The following is a 26499-nucleotide window of genomic DNA, read 5'->3' as shown; positions in this document are numbered from 1 at the left end:
TCGGCTCAACTGAGCAGAGGGCTCTAGCCGAGTCGGCTGGGTGAGCTGTTGGCTCGGCTCACTTCTCGGTTCGGGTCGATAGTGACTGAGCTGTGAGCCGAGCTGCTCGAGTCGTTGACAATTCTAAACCCGGGCCGAGCAGTTTTGAAGATATTTGGCCGGTGCCCTATAACTTTTAACAGTGTTTGGCTCGAGCCCGAATACTCAATCTAGACTCTCAACCCAAATTCAGAAGCTCGTGAACAATGTCCTTGACTCCTAGATTTTACGACTACCGAGGTTGACAATCAACTAGTTTTATAGTATTCAAATACAAACCGTCTATCTTTCATGTTTACATACAGTGTTGTTATAAATAATAATAATAATAATAATAATAATAATAATAATAATAATAATAATAATAATAATAATAATAATAATAATAATAAAAGTTGTAGTAGTAGTAGTGTCATTGATAATAATTATATTGTCTATTTAATATACTTGAAGAATGTACTCGAAACTACACACCAGATTTGGCTCAACTCGACTCGAAATTCGACCCCAATTCGAGTCTAGTTGGAGGAAATTTTTCAAGCTGAGTTCTCGGGTCGAGCTCAAAGATGGCTGTTTCTAGTCGAATCGAGATTCACAGAAAACTCGCTCGAACTCGCTCGTGCCCATCTCTACGAGTAACACAGTATGGCATCTTATCAATATTACACTATATGAAAATGTTCATACATCAAGTAAAAATTTGTCCTTGCATTTACATAAAGCGATTCAGAACATGCAATAATAATAATAATAATAATAATAATAATAATAATAATAATAATAATAATAATAATAATAATAATAATAATAATAATGGTAGCGGGAGTAACAGTAGTACGGAAAATTGAAGTAATATTTTTTCTCATATTTAAAGTTTCGGACCTAAAAGTAACGCGTTACTTTCGAAGTAAAGTAAGTTACTTTTTTGGGGGAAAGTAACGCGTTATTAACGCGTTACATTTTAAGAGAAAGTAAAGTAACTTGTAACGCGTTACATTTTTACAAGTAACTCACCCAACTTTGACAAAGAACCCCATACACCATAGGTGCTCGCTCTTGTCAGTATACCAGCGAGAAGGACTACCTAATAGACATGACGCGGACGCATTATCTATTACGTTAGATTTCTATTGGTAGCAAATGCTGATCGGATCTTTCATTAAATTTTAGGTTCTATTTTGTGTAACTTTACTACTGGATAAAAAAAGTTAAAATCTCTGATTGAAAATTAATTGGGATCCTCTTTATCTTCTTAGGCACAAAGTATTATGGAACACTTGTATTGGTGAAATAAGAATGTAGGGGGAAACTCGAAAGTTCGTAGAAAAAACAAAGGAAACGATATAGTATATTACTAACTCGCGTAGCCGAGATTTGAATCAGGCTCTGTCTCAACAGAGGTTAGCGTTCTTATATATATATATATATATATATATATATATATATATATATATATATATATATATATATATATATTTAATTCCCCGCAACCGGGACATTTGTGTTGTAGGGTAATCTACTTGACTGATTAATCGAACGTTCCTCAGCCGACTTGTGTGTGAAGCCGAGTGCCCTCTGCTTCATCTGCATATCAAAATGCAGATGAGTGCACATTTCCTTATTAAAATGGTAATTTGTGAATAAATTAATTGCTTTTTAAATAGCTTTCATTTGCATATTATGTAATAATTTATGATAACTATTGGGTAAACACAGAGCGCAATACGGTAGTATTAATATTCTTTTGATATTTATTTATATTCATGTATGTACATTTTTCATAGATTTATGAATCTCATTAGGTATTCGCGTGCATCTCATTAACGGGAAGTAGGATGTATATAACTACATGCATCATTGGATTTACATATTCGGCATATAAGAATATAAGAAGAATTATATTATAGTTAGTTACTTCGTATAACGAAGTCTTGAGCTTCACGATGCAGAGAGAGCTAGAACAGAGATTTTTTTCTTGGCGACAGCTTTCTGAGCTGAAAGTCTGTTGGAAATGGTTGGTTACTGTGAGGGAGAAGAAAAGTCTAGGTAAACATGGAAGGACAGAAATAATGGTATAGGAAGTATGCTGGAAACTTCCTCTGTATAGAATCCCTAGGTGGAAATTACTTGAGCGACGCACTCTATGCTTTGTGTAAAAAGTCATAAAATTTTTAGCATCAAAATGATAGTTTTTCAATTTCTATACGTGTGCTTTTCACACCTTTTAAAAGAATGTCTCACCTCTCGAGCTCGATGCATCATCCAAGCGGTGACGGTTATCGTCAGCCGACGGACCTTTTTCTACTTTTTCCGAAATTGTACTAAACCCTCAAATTTTGCGCGCAACGTTGACGTTTCATTTTCTTTCAGTTCACCTGTCCATAGCGTGGGTTTAAGGTGAAACTAATCTAATTTGGCCCAGTGTTCTTAGTCGCCACCGCAGCGATCGCCACGGAAAATTAAAAGTATGTTGTCCAGGAACTTGGTCGCGAAGATAAATGCCGACAGTGAACATATTTGGATTACTTCATACAGATAAACTTATCATATGTTATTTATTAGCTAATTAATTCAAAAGTAAAACAGTAAACATACAATTAGTATTAAAATAATATGACTGAATTTTGTGTAATTTTATATTGCCTTCGATTATTCATGAACATAATAAAACATGAAACACACAAGATTAATATCATGTCCAATAAAGTAAGTATTGTAGTAAGTAGTAGGTGAGTGACAACAGTAATTTATATATATATAAATATGGCTAAGTAGGACAGATTGTGGGCTTATTGCACGCAGTAGCATTTTTATAGCTTGGTCTATGTTTCCTAGAATATTACTGGATGCTTCGTATAATTATGTACAATTAGTAATATATATAATACGTCCTGTTGCATATATATTCGTAACCACATTTATTAATAATTTCATCTTCTTTTCAGTTATCCCATCGTCTGTACGGTATAGCTGTTTAACCACGACATGTAAGCATTATTTATTTAATTACCATTTATATACCTTCCTTCTTTATATAATATTCTATTATTCATCTTTTAACAAATCATTTATTATTATCAACTGTATTTTATATATCTTCGCAGTACTTAATTACATATATGTATATATTCCTTTATTTATTTATTTATTTATTTATTTATTTATATCTCGCCGTATCCTTCTATTAATCGAATTTCTTAATATTGTATTACAGGTTAACGCAGCTAACTCCAATGATACGCTGATGTAAGAATGGGACTACTGAAAAACAGAATGCAAAAATCAACAGAAACATGCATAAGAAGCAGCCATATCGATCGTTAACGCTATAATGCATATTTAGACTTGAATTCTTACGTGCATATTACCATAGTTAAGCAACTGAAATTAGTTAAATTTGTATGCCACAATCTTTGTCAGTGTCATCAGTTTAACAGCAGACTATACTAAACAAAATTTCAAAATGTAGGTAACTATTATAGTTGAACAAGGTATTCAGTCACAGTAAATTTAGCTGATATGTTGACCGAGATGAGTATATATATATATATATATATATAATTTATGTCATTTTATGAGTGGATAGCAGATTAAGGAAAGAAATGAAGATTCCACTCCCCGAACCGGTGACTCCTTTAATGATACATCATTTTTGTTATTATCATCTCACTAGATATATAAATAAGAAGAATGAGTAGCATTTACAATACCTTGAAGTCGATTTTACTTTATAAAGCTGTCTAATCTTTAGCCCTATGAATATACATATACAATCGTAGATAGTCTTAATGGCAAAATAAATCTAAATTCCTCAGAAGTTTTGATTAAATTCCTACGTTGACTTGTTTTAAATTCAGTATATAGATGATTTTTATTTTCGATTCTATATTATTTTTTCTTCTTCTTCTTATGTCGCAATTTATTTCTATAGCGCCATTCGCTTTTGCAGTTCATGAAATCTTAATAAATAATGAAAAAATATTGAAATAATAACATAAACATTGAATAAATTGAATAAAATGAAGAATTAACATTTTAGTAAGAGAAATTATATTTTAGAAAATTTTAGTTGTAGTGTAGGCAATGACGGATCACTGCAAAATGCACTGCATGTTTGAAATTTTGTATTTTATTTTGATTATTTTCATGTGTAATTTACTAATACTATCGTATTACGCTCACAAGATCTTGGAAAGTCCGCTAAAATTCATGATTTGATTTGTCATCGTGTTTCCCTACGTCCAAGACATTTAGATCTTGTGTGCATTTTCAAAATTTGCTCATAACAACAGATGTTTCCCTCTCTCTCTTTCTTGGTAAGATGGCAGCCGGAATTAGCAGAAGCGTATAGGGATGCCATGGAAAAAAGATTCCCTACGCTGAAAATACTTTGTGTCATCTGTGTATCTATGTATAATTATGTTCTGTGTATATTATTATATCGTTATGTTTGTATAATCATGTTTCTATTCTGTATATAGTTATTATGAACGAAAGAAGTGTTGTTTACATAGTTGCTGTCATGGACAACTGTTTTGGCCAGGAACTTTTTAAACTGCCGCTTGGTGCAGTGGTGGCAGCACCTGTCACATGTGGTTTGTTCTGTGCGGTGCAGTTTGGCTGTCCTGAGCGTTGTTGGCTGGACGGACCACCCACGTTTTAGCCTCCGGCTATCAAAACTTCCTGTTACTGTTTCTTGGAAGAGCGAGTAGCTGGATTTCCAAGAAATGACCGAAGTTTGGAAGGAAATTGTGACATTGTGGTTTTAGTTGCTTTTAGATCCCAGGACGGTGTAGCACGTCCGGCTCCCAGGAAGTTCTGTTGATACCTGTATATGATATTACATGTACCGTGAATCGAGTGTAAAAGTCATATTCACCAAGTGATTGTTCATACACACAAGTTAACATGTGAGAGATATTTTAGAAGTGGAAAAAGAAACTGTGCGACAAGCATTCTAATTCTCTCACACTTCGTTATTTGGCAGTGTATTGTCATTTTTCATCGTAAGCCAGAACTTTGGCTATAATGGCCATGTATTTACTAGACTCAGAAGTGTAACACGGTTAAATTAACTTTCACATAGTGCTTTGCCACTACAGTTTAATCTCGACGTAAAGTGATCTAGTAGTTTACATACCAGTTTCACCAAGGATCTATTGGCCTGTCCCAGTTAAATGACAGGGCCCTCCTGAACTTTTACGAAGGAGACCAACCAAGACCATGTTTGTTTTGTGCTGTTAAGTACGTTAGTGCAGGGTTCGACTAGTTTGACGTCATCCCACTGATTTACTTCAACAACTACCAGAAACTTGTTCGTTTTTCATGAACATGATAACATCATGAACTATTAGCATCCTGCGAGTGTTATCCTCCTATAAACATTTCAACGTCCCTTCAAGTGTGAACTGAGACTCCCAAAGAAGTGGACTTTTATTCGTCACATCACCGAAAATTGAACTGTGCGACAAAACTTTGATATGATTTGAATTTGTTATTTTTTAAAAATAATTTCCTCTACTCCTCACCTCATTAAGGAATTGTAAGAGACTATAAACTCTTTACAAGGAGGAGAAATATTCTGTTTGATTTATTTGTGTAAATTTGTGGAGGTCAGTGAGATCTCCAGTGTCTATTGTTTTAATCTATATAAATTTTATCAAAGTCGTGTGGTGAATATCAAGTGCAATATATAATATCAATTTCAGTGTGTTAGTGGTGCACCAATGAAAGTAATTATCGTTCTAAATATCAGTAAGAAAGTGTTTTGTTATTAAATGCAGTCAGTGTGTGTTCCTGTGACATAACCTTAGTTACCAGTCAGTCTGGAAAATAAATCATATCAACTACCAGTAGCGAGAGGGTTTCTGTTTTCCTGTGTGGTGAGTACCCTAATTGCTGATTCTGATGTTTTCTTTTCAGGATGGAGAGTTAAGGAAACATTAACTCCTTTAACTCCAGTATTTCTGACCACCTTCCTGAATGGGGCCCAGGAAGGTTTCGCCCCATAGAACCAAACTACCCAGCTATGAGTGTGAAGGGTAAACAAACAGGCTGCTACCTGTTCATTTGAATTTTTGTTTTTTTCTTTTTATTAACCTTATTGAATTACCATACCCTTTACAAGTAGCGGCAGAGACCATAGCTGTGGTAACAAAATCCCTGAGATATTTAATAAAACCCTGAGATGTTATTTTGTTTTACTTAGTTTTCTCATGCTCATAAGGTAATAAGTGTGGTAGTGGCGGCTCCAGCAGGAGATCACTTAAACTCCAAATAGGGATTTGCATAATTTAAGAGCATTAATTAGTATTTTCATTTATATTTAAATTCATTTTATAATTCCCTCGTCACTCCACCACCTTTTCACTAAGAAGCTGCCTTCAGCATAAGGCACTTCACACTTGTTGTTTCTAATGTTTTGCTAATTTTACTTTTTTATAGGTATTAGTTAAGAGGACATGGACGCAAACCATTATGAATCTATTCTTTCCTTTTCTTTCTTTATTTTTTCTTTCCTTTTTGTGTAAAACGACACATATCAAGTTTTGTCAGACGTTAAGTTACCAAAACTATTGTGTCTTCTACGCGTAGATACACATTTTGTGAGATATCTGCACCTGCCAAGCCGTTGTTTACTTATAAATACATTATAAATAAATAGACGTTTTTGGATAAACTATAGTGTGTAATACAATTTTTCTCATTTGGCTCAAAACATCGTTTTTTTACATGTTTTTTTAAAGCGATTCATATATATCGAGTACAGTTAAAATTTCAAAGGCTCCAAAGGTCAAAAATTTCAATCTGGCACCACATACACGAAAATCGCACGCGCTTGTCACGAGACCGACGGGGAGGGCACCCACTTCCATGATAATTACATTCATTAGTAACAAGTAAATATAAATAAAAGTAACATTAAGGTAGTAATTTATGTTACAAATTTATCTAATTATTTTGTTTTGTTCGCTGTGTACGCAGTATATTACAAATATTTTGCCCGTGGGTCTCTGGCCGAAGGACCCAGCAACGACGCTCATGTAAGTATTCAATCACACTATTGTATAAGCAATTTTTCTAATCTTATCCTGTACTATCATCTTTGTTGTTAATTTGTGGTAATTAGTAGTTCAGAATCTTGAATACTTGCCCTTTTTTATCCTGTTGATTTATTTAGAGAAGTATTCTCTTTAGAATGCTTGTATTTGGTAGCGTAGTTTTCTTGTTAGAGTCAAATGTTGGGACCTATATTTCATACATTTCCGTAATAAAAAAGCATAGACCATCATCTTCACAGTAAGATTAACCTCTAATTAAGCTCAAGGATGGACTTGATACATCATTTAAAAAAAAGTCTTGTAAAATATTCTTAGAAAGTAAAATATGTAAGCTCACATATTAAATTCATCATCATTATTATCATCATGGTATTCTGTCATTATTTGCAGTCACTTGCTGCAACTGAAAAGCTTCCATGCTCCACGGTCTTCCGCTAACTTCTTCGTCTTCATGTACGATTTTTTTATTTTGATATCTCCATTAATTGTAGTCTCCTTCGCCTTTTTCCTCTCTTTCCTGCCGCCATATCTTCTAGCACGTCCCTCATAATACACTTCCTTTTTAGCCAATATCCCAACCAGTTTCTTTTCCTCTTCTTAATAATATCTAAAATTGTTCTTTTCTCCCCCACCATTTGTAACACAGTCTCATTCGTTTTCCGCTCGACCCAGCTAATTTGCTCCATTCTTCTCCACACCAACATTTTGTAAGCTTCCGGTCGTTCCCCATCATTTTTGCGTAATGTTCTTGTTTCTGACCTATACAGTACAATACTCCATACGAAGCATTTTATGAGTCTTCTTTTCAAAATACTTTATTCAAGATCCCTCGAAATAGTCTTCTCTTTCTCCTAAAGACTTCTTTCTCCATTCCTATCCTTGCCTTTATTCCACGTTCACCCTTCATATCATTATTAATAATACTACCCAGGTATTCAAAAATAGTCACCTGTTCCATTTTCTCCCCTCTTATTTCTAAATTTGACACCGACCGCTTCGTTCCAATCACAATGGCTTTTGTCTTTCTACCATTAATGTCATCCCATATTCCTCACAGTTCTTTCTCAAGTTTTCTAACATCTTGTTGATTTTCTCTTCAAATTCTGCCACAAGCGCCATATCATCTGCAAACCGTATATACTTCATCATTCTACCTCCTACTGAAATGATGTCTTAATTTTGTAATCTCTTTTTCAGTATCACATTAAAGTAATGTAGTATTTTTCAAGAGTTTAACGTCCATTTCAGTACCAAGGTTATGGTTCTCAGAGATCCCAACCATACGAGCTTCCACCGGGAATCAAAATCCAAATCTCACGCGCCGAAGACGGATACACATAATCGCAACGAAACTCTGGAGAAGAAGTTAAAAAGATGAGTCGAACAGAAAATGAAGAAATATCAGGAGAGAAGGCGAGAAAATAACACATTTAGATGTAGGGAAAGAAACTGGTTGGAACATTGGCTGAAGAAATTGTATCCTTATTGACATGTTAAAGATGATGTGGAAGGAAAAATAAGGAGGGAACATAAAGACTATTAAAACAGAAAATTGCGACGTTAATGCAAAGATCATTGATCACCTTAGGACCGTGGTGCATGGAAGTTTAAGTGAAATGCCAATAATAGCAGAACATTTATAATGATGATTGGTCAATTACATTTGGCAACATGTTCTTGAATGCCTTATATCTGGAGAGCTACATATAGTGCAGCCAAACCAAACCTACCACTTAACTCAGTATGATGCGCTTATTCCATAAAAAATACTAAAACTCGATTTAGGTGCCATCCATAATTTTTATGGCCCCTGATCCAAATATCCGATTTTTTTCATTCAATTACTAATTTTCTTCTACGCCTCATATCTCAGTAACTACATACATTGTAGTCACACCAAAACTACCACTTAACTCAGTATGGTGGCGGTTATTCCGTAAAAAATACGAATCTCGATTTAGGGTTCATTCAAAAATTTTGTGGCTCCTGATCAAAAAATCCAATATACTTTATTCAACCAAACGTTTTCTTGTACGTCTTATATCTGGAGAACTGCATATAGTTTAACCAAACCAAAATTGGCACTAAACTCAGTATGATGTGCTTATTCCGTAAAATATACGGAAACTCGATTTAGAGGCCGTTCAAAAATTTTGTGGCTCCTGATCCAACATCTAATTATTGGCCAAGATTTTTTGATCCATTTTTTGGATCATTCCTAAAATTCTTGTTTTCCTCCTTTGTCAAGTTTATTAAAACTCAAGAAACCTTTCATAACTCCAGCTTACCCATATTACTATTCTTGTGAACAGTGATAATTTCAGGTGATGGGCTCGGGAGATTATCGTCTCGAGGTACGAAATTTCCCCCGAGGCATATCTCCGATTATGCTTAACGTAGATTAATAATTTTTTGCAGCTATTTTACCACCTACCTGCAGTGGTAGTATTCAGGCGGTTCGCACCGGTTCGCTAGAACCGGTTGTTAAAATATTCCCAGTTCGCAAAACCGTTTGTTATACCCAGGCATAACAGTAAATTTTACCCAGATATACCATACCCGGGAACAGTAAATTTTACTTTAACTATCTTTGTTTTTAAAAATCTTACAACTACAAGGTTTGAAACATATGATGTCTCAGAACAAGGTATAAGCGTTTATTTCTTAATCTCAAATGCTCAGATATCAAGAATGAAAATTGGAATCACATGAAAGTAGTGGTCAGGGTTATTTATGTTTAAAATGCATTACATACCATTATGAATAATTATTGATCCATTGCTGGATTAAGATCTTTCTAATACTTTTTGACAAATATCTATCTTGGATAATTCGTTTTCAATATATTTGCAGTGCTGTATAATTTCGTCACACTACCTTGTATTAGGATGCTGTGTAGGTCTGTACTTGTCACTTGTGGTATCCAGTAATAAATTTGCCTTTGTCTACATACATATAACCGTTTTTTTTTAAAAAAAATAGAATAACAACACTGCCTACCTGTGTATTGAAAGTCTTTCTCCCCCGGCAGGAAATCTTATGAAATAATCTCTGCTTCTGAGTGCTTCATTTTATGTAACTTATTATATTATAAGAGTGATTTCATAGCTTCTGGAGTTTCAATTTCGAGACTGCAACACCTCCGAATTTATATCGCTTGATTCATTCGAATTCTGTTTAATCTCCGCTGTCTTATTGTAGTCAGCTAATTGAGTATGGTTCTAGTCACGTTCCGCCAATGTCAATGCTTAGCCAGACGTTCAAAGATTAAAGCACGGGTTTTCTTTTTCTCTTGTTATAGACTGTTGTCTACAGATGTATCTGAATGTGTACAAAACTATTGTAACTGCTTTAGCATCCGGGTTATGAATATTGTTTACGCCAAACACTTACATACGAGAAAGAAATAAAATGTATTATAAGTAATTACGATGTAGAAGTGTATTATTATAGTTCGATTTTAACGTCCCATGGTTATGCTCCGAAACTAAGGGATACGGTGATGATGATAATGAAGAAGATTGTGTGAGAAAACGGGAGAACTCCGAGAAAACCGAATCACACCGGTATTTGTCAACCACAAAGCCTACTTGTGGCAAGCTGAGATCGAACTATGTGCGCATCAGGCATGAGCGCTCTACACTGAGCTCTACACCAATACTTTTTTTTTTTTTGTCAAGATCGTCCAAGCTTTGTGAACCGCCGGGCATAACATATTTATAACTGCCGCCGGCATTAATAACCGCCGGCATATTTATTTATTTTATCACTGATAAACGTGGGTAGACACAGCAACTTAACCGTTAAGGTTAGCGACACCGGTCACATCACCATCATCGATGACCGATAATCGTAAAATTGATGGCGATAGTTATAGGATTTTTAATTTTTTTGTTTCTTCTCTATTTAAAAACTTAAAGAACTTCTATGGAAAAGTATCACTGCCAAAATTACTCGTAAGTATCACTGCGAAGCAGCATACGCGGTTCGGCAGGAATTTCAAACTTGAAAAAAATAAATAAATAAAAAATAAAAAATAATAATTGAATAAGGAAACTTAAAAATATACATTTTCACTTGCTTCTTGGCATTTGTCTGACCTCCTTATGACAGCCTGAATGTACGAGGCTGATAAGTTCTCGGTCCGACCCAGAAGGACTTGAGGTGCAGGCATTAAAGTGTGAGGCTATTCAACATAGTCCCCTCGAAGGTCAACACACTTGGCACTTCGATGCTGCAACTTCTCCAACCCCTCCAAAAAAAAAAAAAAAAAAAAAAAAAAGATTTCTCAAGGTCTGCAAAAACCTGTTCCGCAGCTGTTATCACCTCTTTATCACTGTGAAATTTCTGTCCTTTCGGTGCTGTTTTGAGTTTTGGAAACAGATAATAATCAGAAGGGGCAAGATCTGGCGAGTAAGGTGGGTGGTCAATGTACTGAAACCCGAGGTCCCTCAGAAAATCTCTTGTTCTCTCAGCCTTGTGGACGGGAGCATTGTCCTGCAAGAACAAGACACCTCATGTCAACTTTCCCCGGCGCTTTTCCTTTAATAGCGTCCAAGCGTCCATTACCAGTAGGGAGGGGACACTTGGGGGTGTTTTTTGTACCAGGTTTCCGATAATTTTTGTAACCAGATCTAGTAACTTTTTGTAGCCTTTTACGACCACATTTTTTACAGGGAAAGAAGAGTACGAATACTTTATTCGTTTCCTTTTATAAGCACTTTTAGGGCTGTATTCGTTCCACCCCTATTTAAACATAGCAGAACAAGTAAAAGAGTATGGCTTATTTTCCAACCCCTATTTTAACATAGCAGAAATTACATAAGACTACGATCACATAGCAGGGGTGTATTCATTCCCTTATATGAGCATTTTTCAACCCCTATTTTAACTATAAACATAGCGGACAATGAATACCTATGTAACATAGCAAAGTGGGTGTACATAAGATTACGAACACACAACTATTTAACATAGCAGGGTTGTATTCGTTCAACCCCCTATTTTAACATAGAAATTACATAACATTATGAACACAATCTCCACCCCTATTTTAACGTACCACAGATTTCGTTCCCAACCCCTAATTTAACATAGCAGAAATGACACAAGCATGTCCCCAAACTACTGACCATCGTGAACAAAGGTCAAACTCGTAAACGAAGCCACATTTAGTAATTGATCATCAAAGAGCACAAGTTCCAAAAATAATGACCATTGAGGTCAAAGGTCAAAATCGAAAATGGAGCCACGTATTAAGGTGCTGTTTCCACCCTCGGAGCAGACTACGTGCAACGAGTAGGTCGTAAAAGACTATGACCTATTTTTCATTCCCTAAATAACATAGTATACACACTTGTTACCCCCACTTCCGGTTCTGACTAAACACACACACACACACACAAACTTGGTTGCGTATGCCAAATCCAATTTAGTAGAAATAACACGCATGTGCAGAAACATTTACATTACCGATTCGATACGACCTTTGAACCGATTTGGATAAAACTTGGTATATGGGAGTTTTCGGACATGCTGATCACGAATACCATTTCTATTTTTACCTGGTTCTTATAGTTTATGTGGTATACGCCCTTTCTATTACAATTTTAACCAATTTGGATGAAACTCGGCATATGGGGTTTTTCGGACATACTGATTACGAATATCATATTTATTTTTACCTGGGTCTTATAGTTTATTTTGATTTGATTTGATTTTGAGTTTAACGTCCCGTTCAGCAGCGAGGCTATATGAGACGTGGACCTACTGATTAACGTGGAATCCGAACCACATGAGCTCCCGCCGGGAATCGAACCCGGGCCTCCCACGCCAAAGGCGCGTACGCTAACCGCTTAGCCACGGAGGAGCTTTCTTATAGTTTATGTGGGATACGCCCTTTCTATGACAATTTTAACCGATTTGGATGAAACTCGGTATATAGGGGCTTTCGGAGATGCTGATTACGAATATCATATTTATTTCTACCTGGGTCTTATAGTTTATGTGGGATACACCCTTTGTATGACACTTAAAACCCAATCACTCGTAAACGAAGCAACATATTGAGGTGGTGTTTCCACATTTAGTAATTGGTCACCAGCAACTACATGTTCCAAAAATACTGACCATCGAGGACAAAGGTCAAAAACTCGAAAACGGAGGCACATATTGAGGTGCTGTTTCCACATTTAGTAATTGGTCATCAACTACCACATGACCCAAAAATACCGACCATCGAGGTCAAAGATCAGAACTCGAAAACGGAGCCTCATATTGAGGTGCTGTTTCCAAATTTATAATCGACCATGAACTACCACATGTCCCAAAAGTGTTGACCATCGAGGTCAAAGGTCAAAATACTTAAAACCCAATCACTCGAAAATTAGGCCAAATGTTAAGGTGCTGTTTCCACATTTAGTAATTGGTCATCAACTACTGACCGTCGAGGTCAAAGGTTAAAATACTTAAAACCTAATAACTCGAAAATGAAACCAAATATTGAGGTGGTGTTGCACATTTAGTAATCGGTCACCAACAACTACATGTCCCAAAACTACTTACCATCGAGGTCAAAGGTCAACTATTTAAACCCGAATAATTCGTAAACGAAGCAACGGATAAATTTTGCACCAAGCAGAAAAAAGTGAAGAAGTAATAAATTTTAGTGCCTTATTAACTTTTGTATTAATGAGAAAAATTAAAACAACGCCATTTTAACTACCTCGGAATTTCTGAACCTTTTTGGGTTATTCAAATAAACGAAAAAACTGAATTTAAAAACTAACCAGAAAAAGCGAAAAAAAGACCATTTTGTACTATTTAAACAAACGAAGGGATAACTTTTGAGTGAGCTTTTCAATTTTGTAACAAGAAAGAACAAAGCGAAGAAGATCATAACTCAGAATTTCATATCATTTTGTAATACTCAAATTTGGATGGAGTATTTAGCTTTGTACGAACCAGAAAAAGTGAAGAAGGTCCATTTTAACTAGTTCAATATTTTTGTACAATTTTGTACTACCCAAATAAACGAAAGAATAAATTTGGATAATCTATTTTATTTTTGGACCAATCAGAAGAAAATCAAAGAAGGGTCATTTTAACTAGCTGAGCATTTTATACCTTTTTGTGCTATTCAAATAATAGAGGGAACAAATTTCAGTGGTCTATTTTATTTTTGTACCAATCAGAAGGGCCATTTTAACTAGATTAGCATTTTATACTTTTTTGTACCATTAAAAAACTGAGGATAACATGAGTAGTCTAAGTTTTTGTACTCATTCGAAGAAAAGCAAAGTAGAACCATTTTAAGTAGCTCAGCTTTTTATACCTTTTTTGCCATTTAAATATGGATGTCCTATTTCCTTTTGTACCAACGAGAAAAAAGCGAAGAAGAACTATTTATAACAGGCTTAGATTTTTATGCCTTTTTGTAATATTTAAACAAACGAAGGGTTAAATTTGTACCAAACAGAAAAAAGCTACACAATTATACAAAGGAATAAATTTGTAATAACCACAAAAAGCGAAGAAAGACCATTTTAACTGGCTCAGCTTGACATACCATTTGAGCTACTCAAACACATTTGAGTGGCCTAGTGAATTTTGTACCAACGGGAAAATCTCATTTGTAACTAGCTCAGAACTTCCAGGCCATGTTTTACTATTTAAACAAACAGAGGGATAAATTTGAGCAAGCGAACACGGACCATTTTAACTACCTCAGAATTTTATATCATTTGTAATACTCAAATAAATGAAGAAATATATTTGGATGGATTATTTAGTTTTTTACCAAGCAGAAAGAGGAAAGAACTAATCAAGTAAACAAAGGTACTGACCAGAAAAGCGAAGAAGAATCATTTTAATAAGCTCAGCATTCTATACTTTTTGTGCCATTTAAAAAAATAATAAATTTATTGGGTTGTCCTATTTCCTTTTGTAGCATCGATAAAAAAGCGAAGAATTACCATTTTTAACTGGCTTAGAATTTTATACCTTTTTGTAATATTTAAACAAACGAAGGGATAAATTTGTACCAAACAAAAAAGCAAGGAAATACCATTCAACTAACTAATAATTTTTGTGCTACACAAATAAAGGAATAAAAAACGAAGAAAGACAATTGTAACTAGCTCAGCATGGGCTACTCAAACAAAACGAAGCTACACATTTGAGTGGTCTACTCAATTTTGCACCAACGAGCAATGCCTTTTTAACTAGCTCAGAATTTCTTGACCATGTTGTACTATTTAAAGAAGCGAAGGGATAAATTTGGGTGACCAATTCAATTTTTCACCAACGAGAAATGACATTTTAACTAGCTCAGAATGTCTATACCTTTTTGTACTAACCAGACTCAAAATTTTATATCATTTTGTAATACTTAAACGGACGAAGGAATAAATTTGTGTGACCTATTCGTTTGTCCAACCACGAAAAAAGCGAAGAAGGTCCATTCTTTAACTAGCTCAGTATTTCAGTACCATGGTAACTAGCTCAAACAAACGAAAGATTAAATTTGAATTGCTTAAGCAAAGGTATTTCTATACAAAGGTATTTAGAAGTATTTAGCAGATATTAATTTTTCAGTCGTATATTTCTAAACTCATCATCTACACATGAACACAAATGAATATTACCATTTTTGTTCACTCTTAGGATCGCTGGGTCGATTTTGATGATTTTCCGTACATAAGTGAACCCTGGACTAACTTAAGTTCTTAGTAGGTTTTCGGCAAGGGCTAAAGGGATGACGTAAAAATAACCGAAACCAACCGATATTAGTGTGCTGACCCAAGTTTTGGGAGTCAGTGGAATAAATAATGGCATTTTATTCCAATTATGGGGGTGAGGGGTGGATTGAGAAGGTGTTAACATTAAAAAAATAATCGAAAGATATTGATATCAATGTCCAATCCATTTTGGGGTCACTAACATGAATTGTAAAAGCCCCGATGCCAATTAAATCATCGCGGAAGGGATATCAAAAATATATATACTAGTATCCAATCCATAAGTTTAAAGACAGTTCGGACGAATAGGGATACTCTCAACCTTTCTAAGTTCTAATTCGGGCCCATCGTCATGAGGTAAGAGTGGAATAATCGAAGGTGATAGATATTAATGTCCAATACATTGGTTTCAGCGTCGTTAAGGTGAATAGTGACTCTCCTGATGCCAATTAAGCCCAGATTTATTCTCATAACTATTTTATCAGGCCTTGTTTCTATTTTGTACTAATACACAATAACATACTTAGCAAGGCTATGTGATAATATGTAAAAAATAGTATAATGTAACAGTTTCAACACAATAACTGTGTCTTCATCAGACTTCCACTCCTTCTGGCTGCTTGGGAGTTGGTCATCACTTATATACTCTCCGGAGATCAACTTTTAATTAGGCTCCGCCCCTTCATCAAAAAGTAACACTTGAGTGGCTTTCACTTTCACTTTTTAGCTGCACACGTGTCCAATTAAAAGTTTACTTTTTTCGCTGGATACATTCTGTCCTCTAATTATCCTTATTTTCCTTATTAATTTTTCCTCTTTCTTTCTTCTTCCTTTTCATTTCTTCTTCTTTAAGCAGAATCTTCTCCCACTCTTTATTTTTTGAGAATCCTGCATTCCAATTCATCACCTTGTCCCCTGCCTTCATAATCTCCCTGGCTTCCTTCCATTTTCTCACCAAAGTTCTGTTCTCTACTTCTATGACCTCTGCTCCTTCCCACCTTATCCTGTAGTTTGTCTTTTTCTGATGCTTGTATATCGCATTGTTGTCCCTTTTCAATCTTATATCATCCTGGTGCTGTTTAATCCTTTCTTGCATTTTCTTTTTTGTTTCTCCTATGTAAATTTTGTTACATTCCACGCATCCTACTCTATATATTACTCACCTTTGATCTTTGTTTGCTATTGCTTTCTTCTTGGTTCTTCTGACTAGTTCAATTATTCTGCTTCCTCCTTTCCTGTACGTCCTAATTCCTGCTTTCCGAAGCATTCTCTTTATTTTCTCTGTTTCTTTGGCTAGGCTTTCTATTCCAAACCATTTTTTGCTCTTGTCTTCTTCCTCTTTCTTTCTCTCTCTTGCTATGTCTCTTGTGGCCTTATCTTCTTCGTTGTATCTATTTCTCCTTAATTGTGTCCAGAACTTCTTTAAATCTGTTTTCCTCTGTTTTTCATTTGTGTTTAGGTCTCCTATTCTTTCTTACAGGCTTTTTATAAAATTCTTCTTTGTACCCTCATCCACATCACTGCCACAAACAAAATCCATGTATCAGAATCCTAAGGTTCTCACGCAACAATTTTTATAGATGGAGTTTGGCTACGGGCATATAATCTGAAGTACTCACCAACTACATCTATAAAAATTGTTGCGGAAGTACCGCAGGACTCTGAAACATGGATATTTGGAAAGGGTACATAACAGTTCCTACGTGAAGTCTTGATCCGACTAGGGCACGTCCCATAGTATTGGAGCTATGGGCTTTTAAAAATCATTTTTGCATGTTTTCGGCAGCCTATAACTCCGAAAAGAAGCATTTGTACACCCAGGTTGGTCCATACTTTTTGTCTTATCTTGGTGTCAGGAATCACCTCCCAAACGTTGTCGATGTTGTTTTGAAACACCATATATATTGTTATAGGATGTAAGGAGATGTCATATTATACTTTAGGATATTTATGGAATATTATCAGATATTATGGTTTTAGATTTCAATTTTAGTAAAGTTACAATATTTTATGTCATTTAGATTTAAGTTTATTCACATCATCATTTTACTCATTAAATCATGTCACACAAATATTAGGAATAACATTATGTCATGAAAAATCATTTAGTTCGCTGACGCTTTATTATTTCATTACTAAAAAGCAAATAAAGCAACCTAGTTACATTATGTTAACGAGAGAATTTATACAATGTACCTCGTAGTTATTACGTTTGTCAGACAATTACAATTGGATCAGCGTTTTCATTTTCAAAATTGAGAACAGAATGTTTATGTTATTGTAAGAATTATGTATCTTTTTGTTTTTAAAAATTATTGGATTGACAAAATTTAAATCATCCGAGAGATTGTGTCTGGGGATTCTAGAGATTTCTGGTCAGCAGAATGTCTTGTCCCAATTGAGTTTCTCAAGAATTCCACGTGATATCTGGAGCCTGTTGTTGTCATGAATATCTTCAATGTCTGCAACCTCATTTCTTGATTATATAAAATCGTTTCCTTGGAAAGAGAGTGAGTAAAAAGGAAGGAGTTAATAAGAAGCAGTGAATAAGAATCAGTTAACAAGAATCGAGTTAATAAGACCTCAGATAATGAGAAGTTATTAAGAGATCTATTCGCGACAAGCTGAGATAGTTACTTTAATCTAAGTTTCGGAAAGCTCGTTTATAAATTTTATTCGCGTACACTATCGAGTGATAAGCTCATTTTTCCATGGACGATTTATAAAGTTTGGAGCTGAACTGCAGATGGGATTACCTGACAACATAGGACCAGTAGTCACCCAGGTATGATATTCTTAAGGCCAGATTTCCCTAATTTCTTTTCTCATGACCTTTCAGATATTTAAATCAAGTCAATCTCAGAACACTAAATTCATTGACTAATAAACTGTTACAAATCGAACAATATGTCTTTCTCTGAGTTAAATAACACTTCCATTGTTCACAACTAAATTAGTCTTAAATCTCATGTTACACACTTGCCTAACTTTTAGGGGCATGTTGAGAGAGAAATTCCAAATATTTCTCTTAGTTTAGTTTGGTCTTCTCATCCTTGCTACTATCCCCACATTCATTTCGTACAAGAGTAGACCAGGCTAACATGGTTGGAGATGCTAAATGATCCTAAATTCCTAATTATTTTGTATATTAGCCAACTAGACATAATTAGTATGACCATATTTCTAACTCACTAAGCCATGGTAGAATATACTTTAAAGTCTACTTTTTCATTTTTTCGAATCAATTAACCCACCCAACCACCCACCCGCGGTTATTGTTTATTTTTACATTGTACACATACACGAACTACATATACATCTTGATCCGTGTTTTGATTTTAATTTTATGTATTAATTATCTGGAATAATGATGGTGTAAAATTTTAGTTTGGTAATGACGGAAGCTATTTTGACTAGAAGTAAGAAAGCTATCAAGGACATTGATGTTGGTATAGAAAATATTAGTAAAATATTAACCCCACGGCGACAAGAAAATAAGAATACTAGAGTTTTGAAATTTCCTAGCATTGAATCTGAAGTAGAAAATATGGCAAATCAAGGCGGTAGTACACCACCAGAACAGAAAATAGCTGTCACTGTATTTTCAGATTACGGTAGATTACCTAGATTTGACCTCACGAATGATAGTGACATAGTGTCTTTCCTTGAAGAATTTGATGATGCTTGTGACATAGCAGGTTATGACGATAATAAAAGAAAAGCGTTATTACCATCAGTATTTAAAGGAATTGGCCGTCAATGGGTCAAATTATTTTTGAAAAGAAAGAACACTGAGACCACACCCTACGCGACACTTAGAAAACAGCTTATAGACGAATTCACAGGTTCATCATTTAATGTAGACATCGAAGATCGGATTAGAGACAGACTCCAAAGACAAGACGAACCAGTAATTAATTTTGCATATGACATTCTAACCCTAGCCGAAAGACTAGATGACAAAATGTCTGATATAAAGAAAATAGGTCTTATAGCATCAGGTTTATTACCTTATTACATTGATAAGGTAGGAACGAAATCTTATGCTAGTTTAGATGAATTTCTAAATGATTTACAACTCTTAGAGAAAAATAAGGTGAAAATAGTTAGGAGGAAAAATCGTACAAATAATGAACCTAAAGAAACTGTTCGAGAAATATTAAATAAATTAAGAAAACAAGACAGTAACGATGACTCAGATTTAGAAGAATTAGTGGCGAAAATTTCAAAGAAAAAAGATGAAAAGCAGATTAAACAAGAACCCGCGAGTTTAACTCAGCTAGCTAGTTTAGAAAAGAAATTAGAAGAATTACAAGTAGCCTTAGCTGAATCAAAGAATAATGGTAATTACAGCCAGAAGAATAATCAGCCGAGAAATCAAGACCAATATAATAATAGAGGAAACAACAACAATAATAGGAGACAATTTAAAGGTAGAAATTTTAAGAATCAAGGACATAGAAATTATAACAACACGGGAAATAACTTTGGAAATAGAAATTCTAGACAGAGAGGAAATAATAGAAATTTTCAAAAAGGTAGAAATTTCAGAGGCAATAGACCCACATATAATAATTATCAATATCAGCCATACAATAATCAAACACCTTGTTGTAATCATCATCAATACAACGCATGTCAAGGAAATTCCAACACTCAATTAAATTCAAACGCGCAACCATTTGTTCCAAATAATGCAAACCAACATCAACATCAGTGTTCTTGCAATTTTTTAAACTAAAATCTACAGTAAATGGCAGAGGCACATTTACTGGGAACAAAAATAATAGAAGTAGAGAACTCTTAGCCTCTATTAGTTGCGAAAATAATATGGTATTATTACCAGTTAATATTCACGGAACATCTGTAAAATCAATCATTGATTCTGGATCGCAAATATCAATAATTTCTAACGATCTTGTACCACCTACAGCCAAAATAATTAACAGAGAAACGAAAATAAAAGGAATTACACAAAATATGCTCACAATAGATAAAGTCGCGATAATAAAATTCACTATTGCTGGAAAGAATTTTCATCATTTGTTTCGCATAATCAATGGGTTTCCTAATAAATTACTAATTGGAAACGATTTTCTTAGTATACAAAGAGCTCAAATTGATTATGGGAGGAAACTCATGAGTATTCAAAGATTCGGTCGTCCACCTTTAACTAAAACAAATGGATCAGTCAAAAATTCGGCACAGGTTGAAAATAACATCGAACCCATGAACGTTTCAAATGAAACGGCACATATTTTAAAAGCATGTTTAGTTCCTGTATTTATTACACCTCGAAAATGTTTCATTTGGCCAAAGTCAACTGTTACCATCCCAGTAAAACTTAAAAATTCTTGGTCCGGAAGTGAAATGATGTTAGAGCCCAACTTAGAACTTCAATCAAAAAAGGGAATTATTTTTCCTCGCGTTCTTTTTGAAAAAAAGGATGACGTCATACAAGTGACAAATTTCACTTGTGAGAAAGTTGTATTGAATCAAGGTGCTGTTCTAGGGAGAGCAGAAACATGCATCTCAAAGAAAGATCTACAAGAACAGGGTTTAACAAAAGAAGAAATTGACGAAATAATTAACGCTAGAAAGGAATTCGATAAATCCCGTTTGGTAATTGGAGATAAGGCCGATCCCGCAATCAAGAAACAATTAGAAGATCTTTGTTTTGAATTTGCAGATGTTTTCGCATGGAATAAAAATACAATTGGGAAAGTTAAGAACTATGAACACCACATCGAGCTGAAAACAAAAGTTCCGTTTCACCGCCCACAATATCAAGTTCCCGCCGCTCTGCGACCTCTAGTGCGAGAGCAAATCAACATCTTACTAGATCAACAGATTATTGAAAGATCAGAAAGTCCTTTCAATAACCCAATGTTATTTATTCAGAAACCAGATGGTTCATTACGTTGCTGTTTGGATTCCAGGGTTTTGAACAAATTTGCAGAGTTTCACACAATTTCTTTACCTCCAATTCATCAAATTTTGACAAAGATGAGTGGACATAATTATTTTTCAGTCCTTGATATAAAATCTGCTTATTTCACCATCCCAATTACACCAGAATCGAGACCGTATACATCGTTTAACATTCCTGGTTTGGGAAGTTTTCAGTTCCAGCGGCTTCCCCAAGGCTTTGTTTCTGCAGGCGCCATATATTCTAGGATTATGGCAATGACCTTAGCGAACGTTCACCCAGAGAATGTCAATTGTTACATGGATGACGTCCTCCTTTGGTCCAATTCGCAAGAGCATATGCTAGACATATTAAAGGCGATTTTTGTTCGTTTGCGTACCGCAGGACTTAAACTATCAGTGGAAAAATGTAAATTTATACAAGAAAAAGTTTTGGCTTTAGGACACATCGTATCGAACAGCGGATACCAGATAAGTGAAAAAACTATCAAAGCGATAAAATCTTTTCAACCCCCCCAAATCTCAAAAAGAATTAAGATCTTTCTTAGGACTCACGAACTACGTGCGCCGATTTTGTAAAGATTACGCTGAATTAGTAGCTCCTTTACAGCGCATGACACGAAAGAACACTAAATTTATTCGGGACGAAGAAAAGCAAAAAGTATTTGAAAAACTAAAACAAGTTCTTCTAGATGCACCACTGTTAGCACCCTATGTTCCAGGAAAGCCTCTACGCTTATGCACAGATGCTTGCACCAAATCAATTGGAGCGGTCCTCCTGCAACAGCAATCAGATGGTTCTTGGTCACCTTTAGGCTATTACAGCAGATTATTAAGACCGGAGGAAACACGACGCCATATTGTAGAAATAGAACTTGCCTAACTTTTAGGGGCATGTTGAGAGAGAAATTCCAAATATTTCTCTTAGTTTAGTTTGGTCTTCTCATCCTTGCTACTATCCCCACATTCATTTCGTACAAGAGTAGACCAGGCTAACAATATATATATATATATATATAGGTAACCAAGAAAGTTGTGTCGCTTTTTGTGGAGGTCTGTGTTCCATTAGCCCTCACACCCTGCGTTAAATGCAAATGGAGATAAGGCGAAAGTCAGTTGTTGGTGTGGGTATATCCGACATAATACTACTTGGTTATGGCAGTTCAGTTACACCGTGAACTTGAGTAAAGATAAAAAGTAAATATAGGACCTCCACAGAGCGTCATAAGAACGTGTATGCTGAACGATTTCAAACTGGGGTTAAACGCCGCTGCAGCGAGACGGAAGATATGACAGATCTTTGGTGATTCTACTACGCAAATACTGCAGCGGTGATTTAACAAATTTAAGGAGGTGACGACCCAGACAGCACAATGCACGTACAGTACCCCTATAGTACATGTACAATTGCACGGATGCAACATGTGCATCATCTGTATAAATGCACGCCTGTACATGTGATGCACATATACGTCACAAGTCCTATTCAACATCTTCACGTGCACAGGACATGTGCAATGCACACTTACACGTCCTGCACAAGTGATTCACACCTACTGCGCAGGTGATTTACAAGTAGCACGTATTCGATTTACATGTAGTGCACAGGTGATTTACATTTAGGACAGCGGTGATTTACACGTAGCACACATGTGATTTTCATGTAGCACAAAGGTAATTTACACGCAGTAACCAGGTGATTTACATGTAGGACAGAGATGATTTACTTGTAGGATAGAGGTGATTTACACGTAGCACATAGGTGATTTACACGCAGTACCCAGATGATTTACATGTACGACAGAGGTGATTTACACGTAGCACACAGGCGATTGACCCGCAGTACCCAGGTGATTTACATGTAGGACAGAGATGATTTACACGCAGTCCCAGATGACTTACATGTAGAACACAGGTGATTTCCTCGTAGTGCAGAGGTGATGTAAAACCACATTCGAGATGCAACGAAAAACAGAGTTTATATATTTGGTGGCTTACGCAGTAACACCATCTATAACACCAAAGATTTTTTTTACGTTTACCCGCTTAAAGGGTTGCGCCCTTTCTTCGGGAAGAGGTCGAATGGTATAGGAGCATCAATTGTCATGAGAGGGTCTAGGTGTTGTTTTAGTCATCTTTATTTAACATTTTATTTTATTTACTCAGAGGGATGGGCATCAATTAATTGAGAGCAATCTTCATGTGCCATGGATGCTGAGGAAGATCGTCTGGCTGACATATAAGTCGTAGTCGTTCTTGAACTGCGGTGCCTGAAATGAAGTGAGAATGCCAAAACGTATTGCGGTGATTCAGGTTCATCAGGAGCTATAAAACATAGGGCTCAAGCACAGGAATAGACGGCAGTCAAGACGGGAGGAGTGGTAGATGTCATGAGGGTGAAGTGCTATGACGCCACAACACATGGGTATTGTTAGTAAGACGAATGCTGTTAGCTTCTGTTCCTGGGGCGACTCAGGAACTAATGAAGACAATGGCAGCCCTGTTAGTGGGTGATTTACTGTGCATGAGATGGATATATGAGCGATGAAACTGTGCCAGGATGATAAATGTCGAAAACTTCCGGATCGACGTTGTCGCGGCCGATGTTCAAATGATACAGGGTCATCAGATGTTGTAAAGGTGTCGGATAATAAATAGCAGGGGTATCAAAGTCTCTATCATAGCGGAGAATATTCAGGAATACTGGATGAGCAGTTTCAATGCGTTTCTTAATGTATTCTAAGCGGAGAGCCTCAAGATGCGATAAGAGCGGTGGAAAATGAATACGGTCGTAGAGAAGACGGGTTGGGTGGGGGAGCTGGATACGAAAGGCTAAACGAAATGCATGGCGTTCGAGTATTGCTAGCTTTCGATAGTACTTAGGAGGAGCTGACAACCAAGCTGTGTGACCATAAGTTAAGACCGGGCGCATGAAAACTTTGTAAGTGTTTAGGAGGAGATTTGAATGTAGACCCCACGTGGTACCAACTAGTCGTTTCAGTAAGTTAAGTCTGTTTTTGGCTTCCTCGATGACAGTGAGAAGGTGCGGAGTCCAAGTAAGCTTGGAATCGAACACAATGCCTAGATACTTAAGAGTGTTATGGATGGTGACTGGTGAGTTATCAACATGAAGTCGTAATAAATGAGGATTTCGGTGTACTCGAGATCGACGTCTAGATGGTAAGAAGACTATAGCTTGCGTTTTAGTAGCATTGATTGCCAAACGCCAAACGTTGCACCAGTCAATAAAAGTGTCGATTGCCTGTTGAAGGCGTTGTTGGATACCAGTAATTGTCCGTCCGACACCAAGAAATGCAGTATCGTCAGCAAATTGGAAAAGTTGTATACCAGGAGTGGTTGGTAAGTCTGAGACATATAACAAATACAACAGGGGAGAGAGAGAAGATCCTTGAGGAACGCCAGAATTAAGGAATATTGGAAACGACAGCGCATCATTGATCGATATGTAAGCAAGTCGGGCTGTGAGAAAGGAGTGTATAGTTCGTATGTAAGAGAGAGGAAGTTGGAAAGAGTATAACTTGTATATAAGACCCTGGTGCCAAACTTTATCGAATGCCTTTTCTAGATCGAATGTAACCAGACATGATGGATGACCTTGGTTGAATTGAATTGTATATAGAGGTGCTGAGACATAACAGGGAGTCCAGAATGCTGAAATTGGGGCGAAATCCAGCTTGATGCAATGGTAGAAGAGCGTTAGTCTGTAAGTGATCGTGGAGACGACGCACTAATATTCGTTCAAATATTTTTCTGAACGTGGACGTCCGTTGTATAGGTCGATAAGAAGTAACATCAGAGGGTGGTTTATTAGGTTTAGGAAAGAGTAATACTTTTGAGTACTTCCAAGTGATGGGGAAAAAGCCAGTACGGAGTATAAATGTATAAATAAAGCTTAGGATGGTGAAGACAACAGGAGGAGTGTTTTTAATCAGAGTATAGGTAAGCCCATCGAAGCCTGGTGCTGTATTTCGTTTCTTAAGGAGAGTAGACTGGATGTCTGGCGGTTGGATGGGTACTGTGAGTGCATTATTTAGTTCCAGAGTGTGACTATGGTGTGGTTGCAAATGTGGTAAGTTAGGATCAGATAACCGATCGATGTCTGTAAGTAAAAGTTGTGGAGTATGCCAGCCAGGTAAGGGAGTAAATATATTTTGGAAGTGTGCGGCAAAGGTATTGGCCTTGTTCTGATCTGAAGAGAGTGCTTGCTGGTTTACAACGAGCGTGTATGGTGTCCTTTGAAATTTGCCAACGAGTTGATTGAACTGTCGCCAATATTTGGTAGGATGGGATGTTTCGTTGAGTTTATTACAAGTTCTGGTCCAGTGAAGGCGTTTGTATGCGATTATGTAGTTATGAGTAATGCGAAGATATTGTCTATGAAGGCGAAGTGCTTTTAAATTACGGCTGCGGGTGTATTCTCTGTAGGCACGTCGAGCTGCAGTTATGAGAGATAGGTATCGTGGAGGAAGTTTCGGTTTGTGCGGGGAAATATATGCAGTTGGAATGTGTTGATCAGCGGCCGTATGTAAGGTCTGAGTGAGATGCTGAACGGCAGTGTCTAGGTCAAGTTGTGATGTTAGCTCTAAAGTATCAGAAAGTGCTGAGGTGATGGTCTCTTGGTACGCTGGCCAGTTGGCCTGATGATATACATAAACTTTTCTCTTCGGTATGGAATGGTGTGAAGAAGTGTTGGTAGCAATAGACAGCTTGAT

The 26499-nt window shown here is 36.1% G+C and overlaps 1 protein-coding gene and 1 long non-coding RNA gene across 3 annotated transcripts in view; one reads left to right on the top strand and one right to left on the bottom strand.

Annotated features, from left to right (window-relative positions):
* LOC145676011 (uncharacterized) overlaps positions 1-7082 on the bottom strand; it is a 124073-nt gene extending 116991 nt beyond the window's left edge. The window contains exon 1 of the mRNA XM_081746850.1: positions 7015-7082. The gene's annotated coding sequence lies outside the window, so the exon portion shown is untranslated. The remainder of the gene's footprint in view (positions 1-7014) is intronic.
* Positions 1-26499, top strand: part of LOC145676012 (uncharacterized) — a 148172-nt gene that overhangs the window by 32017 nt on the left and 89656 nt on the right. The window contains exon 1 of one of the 2 annotated variants that reach the window (XR_014129265.1): positions 7014-7082. The exons of the other annotated variant lie outside the window; for it this stretch is intronic. This is a non-coding gene — a long non-coding RNA (uncharacterized LOC145676012). Of the gene's footprint in view, positions 1-7013; positions 7083-26499 lie in introns of those variants that run through there. 2 annotated transcript variants of the gene reach the window in all.

This window comes from Thermobia domestica, chromosome 18 (assembly GCF_964235325.1).
Source record: "Thermobia domestica chromosome 18, izTheDome1.hap1.1, whole genome shotgun sequence".
Taxonomy (NCBI): domain Eukaryota; kingdom Metazoa; phylum Arthropoda; class Insecta; order Zygentoma; family Lepismatidae; genus Thermobia; species Thermobia domestica.
This window is presented reverse-complemented; position numbering and strand designations above follow the sequence as displayed.